This window comes from Myotis brandtii, unplaced genomic scaffold (assembly GCF_000412655.1).
Source record: "Myotis brandtii unplaced genomic scaffold, ASM41265v1 scaffold37, whole genome shotgun sequence".
NCBI classification, from domain to species: domain Eukaryota; kingdom Metazoa; phylum Chordata; class Mammalia; order Chiroptera; family Vespertilionidae; genus Myotis; species Myotis brandtii.
The window spans coordinates 2,530,566-2,538,032 of record NW_005364225.1 but is presented as its reverse complement, the minus strand read 5'-3'; positions in this window follow the sequence as shown (position 1 = coordinate 2,538,032).

Genomic DNA, 7,467 nt, shown 5'->3' with positions numbered 1-7,467 from the left:
GCGGCGCCAGGGGCCCGACCCAGACGTTGTGTTTCTTACAGGTTGAAGGCAAGGCCCTCCATCAACAAAATGATTATGACTTGCTTTATTACATGAGGGCTACTAAATTCATTCAAATATTAGTGTAAATTTCTTTCTCAGTTTAAACCAAATGTCATTTAGGATTCTGTGGGAAATTAGACTTTGGCATAATATCAGATACTATTTCTTGTAATTCCCATTAGCCATATCCCTACTTCCATTCCTTTTAAACGGAACCCCAATTTTGTTCACATATTGGTAGCAAAGTACGCAGAGCTATACACTCAGCTGCAGAAGATGAATCATAATTACTCACATCAAGTTCTCCTTTGAGTAACTGGTTTAGTGGTGGGCAGTTGACTCAGTTCTAGACAATGTCTTGATAGGATATCTGTGGGGTCACCTTCTGGATAAGGTTTTCTTCCTTGATTTATAAAAAAGAGGAAGACAAAACATTCCAGGAAAACTCTCCTTATGCCTAATTTTGGATGCACTTCCGTGAGAATCTGATGCCTGTAGCTTCAATAGCCATCTTTGGGCACTAGAGAACAAAAAAAAAAGAAAGAAAAAAACCAAGCCTCTGACACTAGCTGACTGGAAAGAAGGAAAGTTTGGGACCTTGAGTATATTACTGAGCAACTCATTAACCAACCCTAGAACTACTTTCCTCCGGACTTCTTGTCATGTGAGATGTCTGTAATATAAATGTCTGTAATATAAATGACTTTTTGTTGAGTACCCTGTTACTTAGAGCCAAAATATATCCTACCTGACATAGATATAAAATGTTTACATTTGTGGGTGATCAGTACAGCAAGGAGAGACCTGAATAAGCCAAGACTTGTATGGGGCACTGGATTACTAACCCAGGGAGTGTGTCAAACAGGTAGGTCAGAGAAGTGACCTTTGTGTACTCACATCAAGTGACAACTTTCAACTATAATCATCTCTTTGTAAATACAGAAGAATGCTAGCTCTCAAAGTTGTATAAACAATAAAAAAAATTCCAAACCTAACCAAATCACCGGGTATGTGACCCAACATGCCTTTCTGAATATGCACATATTTCTGTGGCCTCCGATCGAGTAAATGTTTCTACACTATGCCATGTACCTTGTCAACTACCCAACACCTGGAACTGTATAAAACAGAAACACAATGAGTAAAGTGGAAACAGCACTAGATGTGAAATCAAAGCCCTAGTAGTGATTTCTGGCTCTACTAATTACTAGGTCTAAAATTTCAGGTTTCAATTTTCTCATTTGCAAAATTGAGGTAATAATACTTATATCATGAAGTTTTATTGTATTGAATGAAGTTATTAGCATTGAATGTTATAGTGTAAAAATGTATACATATTATAAAATAACATACAGAGCAAACTGTGTAATGACGTACTGTAAGCAGTTATTTGTAAAATGAATAAATGGTTCTTTCATTCACTATAAAAACTGGAGCAGACTTGACAAAAGTCAATCATCTTTTCAAGTTTGAGGAAGCCTTTTTTGCATACTATGCCCACTGCCACAGTGGAGACACAAAACCAAAGAACAGCATATGCCAAAATACTTGTATTTGTGGAGACCTTAAATTTAATTTAATTTTATTCTATTAATATAAAAGTATGCCATTTATTTGTTGGAATTTATGACACAAAAACCTGACAGTCATTATAAGAAAAGAGAACAGACCAATATTCTTCATGAAGGAAGATTTTAAGATTGTAAACATGTTTTTAACAAATAAAAAGATATATATATACATACACACATATATATATATGTGTGTATATATATATATATATATATATATATATATATATATATATATACTTACATCTTAACTAAGTAGGATTTATCTCAGGAATAGAGGGTAATAAATACAAGGTTAATTTAACATTCAAACTCAATAATGTAATTCACCATATTAACAAACTAAAAGAAAAAAAGTGTGAAATATCAACAGCTCCACAAAGATCATTTGACAAAAAAACTGCATCTATTCCTAATCAACTGTTCAGCAAACTAGAAATCGAATGGTATTTCTGCAATCTGATAAGAGAAATCTATGAAAAAAACTGCAGGAATCTATGAAAAAAATTATACATAAAGATAGTCAAACAGACAATAAGACAAAATGAAAACCATACTTAATAATAAAAGACTGAATGATTTCCCTCAACCCCCCCCCCCCCCCCACCACTCATTTTTTTATCAGGAAACCACCGGTCACATCCACCTTCATCTCTCCAATTAAAAAATCAATTGTATTTCTTAGCACTAGAAATGTACAATATGAAACCAAAAGTAGGCATAATTACAAAATAGTCTCCAAAATTCCCTCCCAATAGTGTACATGATTTATATCACTTCCTCCACTGGAATGCGAATGACATTACCAAAATGATGGATTTCACTCCATGATTGTGTTACATCTATAGCAAAAGTTAATTTGCAGATGTAATTAAGATCTCCCAAATGAGTTTATTTTGAGTTCTTCGAAATGGAGCTTATCTGGTTGGGTCTTAATCAAATGAAACCTTCAAAAAGCATGAATACATTTCTCTTGCTGGCTTCAAAGAAGATGGAAGCAGCCATGAGTGCAAAAGCTGCAAGGACCTGAAGTCTGCAGCCCACCTGAATGGACTGGAGAAGCACCCTGAGCCTCAGATGGGAATGCAGCCTTGGCTGATCCATTGACTGTAACCACATGAGTCCTGAGCAGTGGGTCCAACTAACTCATTCCTAGACCCTTGACCCATGTAATCCATGAGGTAATCACTGGGTGATAGTTAAGCCATTAAGTTTGTGATATTATTTCTCAGCAATAGAAAACTTACCTAGATACCATTTATAATAGCATCAGAAATATAAATAATTGGAGATATATCTGACAAAAGATGTGAAAGACCTATAGAGTGAAAGGTTCAAACTATTGCTAAGAAAAAATAAGCCTAAAGAAATGGAGATATATATCATCTTCATGGGAAGATGGAAAACTTACTGTTGATAAGACATCAATTCCTCTTCAAATCAATCCATTTCAATTCAATCCCAATCCATATTGCAGCAGACATTCTAAAATTCATGTGGAAATGCAAGGGACCTAGAATAAACAAAACAACTTTGATAAAGAAGAATAAGTTGAACAGTAACACTTCAAGTATCCAAGACCTACACAGCTATAGTAATTATACATAAAGATAGTCAAACACTAGTAGACAATAAAACAAAAGGGAAAGTCTAGAAAAACTCCCACATCTATACTAATAAAAGGGTAATATACTAATTAGACCGAACATATTCCGGACAATCTTCTGGACAAAGCCAGAGGTGGTTAGGGGCGATCAGGCCAGCAGGGGAGAGCAGTTAGGGGGATCAGGCCGGCAGGGGAAAGCAGTTAGGGCGATCAGGCCGGCAGGGAAGAGCAGTTAGGCAGGCAGGTGAATGGTTAGGAGCTAGTGGTCCTGGATTGTGAGAGGGATGTCTGAGGGGTCCCGGATTGGAGAGGGTGCAGGCCGGGCTGAGGAACCCCCCCACCCCCGTGCACAAATTTCCTGCACTGGGCCTCTGGTATATAAATAATTGATTTTCAACAAAGATATAAAGCAATTCAATGGAATAATAGCTTTATTTATAACTAGAGGCCTGTTGCACGAAGAGATTTGTGCAATAGGCCTTCCCTTCTCCTGGCTGCTGGCACCAGTTTTCCTCCAAATGTTCATCAACAGGTAAATAGATAAACAGTGGTATATCCATACAATGGATTACTATTACTACTCAGCAATAAAAAGAACAAATGAATGACACATACTACAATATAGATTAATCTTATAATTATGCTGAGTGAAATAAACTAGATAAAAAAGTATATGCTGTATTATATAAAATTCTAAGAAATAAAAATAAATGTAAATAAATTTAGCACCCAGATCTTCACTTTTAATATCGTTTTCCAATAAATGGGTGGTTCTTAGACTAAGGCAGGAAATATACAAGATGCGTCCAGAGTATCTTGTAATGCAAGAAAATAAGAAATGCCCTGCCTGGTGTGGCTCAGTTGCTTGAGCATCATCCCATGCACCAAGAGGTCACTGGTTCGATTCCAGGTCAGCGCATATGCCTGGGTTGTGGACTTGATCCTGAGTGTGGGGCATGCAGGAAACAGCTGATCTATGATTCTCGCTCATCACTGATGTTTCTACTTCTCTCTCCCTCTTCTTTCCTCTCTGAAATCAATAAAAATGTATTTAAAAAATGTATTTAAAAAAATAAAATAGCCCAGCTTGCATGGCTCAGTGGTTGAGCATCGACCTATGAACAGGAGGTCACTGTTTGATTCCCGGTCAGGGCACATGCCCAGGTTGCAGGCACAATCCCTAGTGCAGGGCATGTAGGAGGCAGCCGATCAATGATTCTCTCATCATTGTTGTTTCTTTCTTTCTCTCTCCCTCTGCCTTCCTTTCTGAAATCAATAAAAATATATTTTTTAATAATTAAAAAAAATAAAATAGCCCTAGCTGGTTTTGCTCAGTGGATAGAGCTTGGGCCTGCGGACCAAAGGGTCCCGGGTTTAATTCCATTTTTAAGTGGGTGAACTGTATGGTATGTGGATTATACTCAATAAAGCATCTTAAGTGCTTTAAGCATCTTAAATGGATTGGAAAGATGAAAGTCTAAAAACAGCAATAACAGCACTAATAATAATAAACTAGTTCACCTCTCTAGCCTCATCCCCTATCCATAATGGCCTCATTGCAGTTCCTATATTATGTCTTCCTATTTGAGGTCCTGTGAACATATTATATCTGCTTCTTGGAATTCTCTTCACCCCTCCTCTACATGCCTAATCCTTTATACAGTATCTAAAATTAGTCAGAGTAAGCTAACTGCTGGAATCAATCCAGTCACCTAACGTCATATAGGTATATTTCTCACTCATGTAGACACTCCTCAGGTCATTCAGGGATCCAGGCTTTTTACCTCTACTGGCTTTGCCCATCCTGGAGTCTCTTGTCTTCCACTGTACTCTGCACACCTGGCCGAGAGGACCTGTGGGGCATCGGCAGAGAGAGGACTTTGAGGAACTTTCCAAATGATTTATTCAGTTTTGAACATGGTATATTTCATATGATGTCAAGGTACCCAATGGTCTTAGGCTCAGCACAGAGATTGTTAGTTTAACTCTGTATCTCAAATATATTGCAGAAACCCCCCCTCTCTCTACCACATCTTTATGAATTAAGAGGTGCTGTAAAAACTCAAAGATAATTATTTTCAAGAATAAGAATGTTGAAGGGAGCCCTGACCGGTTTGGCTCAGTGGATAGAGCGTCGGCCTGCGAACTGAAGGGTCCCAGGTTTGATTCCAGTCAAGGGCATGTACCTTGGTTGCAAGCACATTCCCAGTAGGTAGTGTGCAGGAAGCAGCTGATTGATGCTTCTCTCTCATCAATGTTTCCAACTCTCTATCCCTCTCCCTTCCTCTCTGTAAAAAAATCAATAAAATATATTTAAAAAAAAAGAATGTTGAAGAGAGAAAATACTGTTCAACATCTCTTTCAAGACACTTATAATTTAGCACAGGATACAGGGGTGGGTAAAAGTCAGTTTACAGTTGTTTGTATGGAAAATCTATATATAGGAAAGGCTAAGTGACCGTCCGTCCAACCGTCCGACCGACTGGCCGGTACATATGACACGCACTGGCAATTAAAAAATAAACGTTGACTCATGCATGCATGATACATATAAAGCTCTTGCTGGTGCCAACCGCAGGCATGTGTTTTGATCTGTCATTGTTGATTGTGAATTTGGTTGTTTTTGTTGACATTTCTATTACAGAGAAAGGGCGAATATCGATATTAAAATATTTCTTCTAATTAATTTCCTTTCATTGTGCACGAATCAGTGCACTGGGCCACTAGTAACACAATAATTAATAAATAATGATACAAGAATAAACTGTGTTTCCCATGCTCACAACTGTAAACTTACTTTTGCCCACCTCTGTATAAACTAAAGCTAAAGGAAACTTCCCTTAAAGTGCTATGTATTAAACATTGGAATGAATTCCTCAGGGCAAATTAATGACAAACAACACCCAAACTTTCCTCGTAGGTAGAGAGGTGTTGTCAACTGTCTTCCACTCCCAGACCTCTGCCACATTGTCCAAGAGGAGCAGGACATGTTGACTGTGGTAAGAGAAATTTGGAAGTACTCACTTTTATGGAAGTCATAAGAGAGAGAGAGAGAATCTCATACTATTTAGGATCATCCTTGATACATTTATTCTAAAAGACAATATAGCCAAATATCTCCCTCTATGTTAAATTTGTACGAAACTGAAATCCTGAAAATTCAGCTGTTGGTGGAATCCATTTTTTTTTCCAGTTAGACTGGGCATAATCCCTAACTGGTTGTACAAAATCTAACACACTGACGAAGTTCCATCTCACAGCACCTGCTGTTCAGAGTGGAATTCAGACTGGCGTTTGGGAATACCAAGTCCAGAATTTCAGGTCGGGTCGTAATTGGGGTAGGGAGGGGCTTTGGGCGGGGCTTCCAGATGGGGAGGAGTCCTTATTAGAAAGCTGTGTGGGGCCAGTGCAGAGCTGCCATTACTCTCGAGGTAAGCCTGGTACCATGTGAGTGAGCGAGGATCCGGTGGGTGAGCGCAGCCTTCCCAATGAGAACGTTGCCCTAGGCATCTGAGCGGAATCCGCAAACCTCAGGAGTTGCTTGGACCTGCCCAGCAAAGTGAGCTGCAGCGAGCGCTGTCGCCAACTACAGGGAGCCGGCAGAAACGCTCCTCTCCCCGACCACGGGCTGCACCTGAGAGGTGCAAGCAGCCTCCGGGTGTTAGCGAGAAGGGAGGCGGATCGCAGTCAGGGGTCGGGAGCTACACGGCCAGCACGGGTTTGAAGCCGGAGAAAAGGTCGGGCGATAGAGCCGCATCTCATTGCTTTCGAAGCCGCCGCCGCCGGAGTGCCGACTTGTGAGTACTCTGCGTCTCCCGCGCTCAGACTCCGGCCGGAGAACTCTGCTGGAGAAGTCTCCCCGTTAGCACACGAGCTCCCTGCACGACCCGTCCTGCTCTCCCACGCGCCCAGGGACCGAACCGCCGCCACCTGCCCCTGCCGACTCCATGGAGGGCAAGGGCAGTCGCTGACCAACGCCGCCCCCTTCTGACCCGGGAGGTGGAGATCCCCACCTCCAACCCCGCCCGGTCCGGTCCCATTCAACACCCCTTTTCTCCTCCAGCTGCTCCTAGATCCCCGACACCCCCCTCCTCCTTCCCCGATCCCTCCTCCCTAGAGTCAGGGGAGGAGAAAAGTGGAGTCGGGTCATTATGACAGAGCCGAAGCCACAGGCTTCCCGGGCTCCCCACGTGGTGGGCGGCGCGCCCTCCCCCATCCAGGCCGGCTCTCCCCTGCTGGGACGCCCGG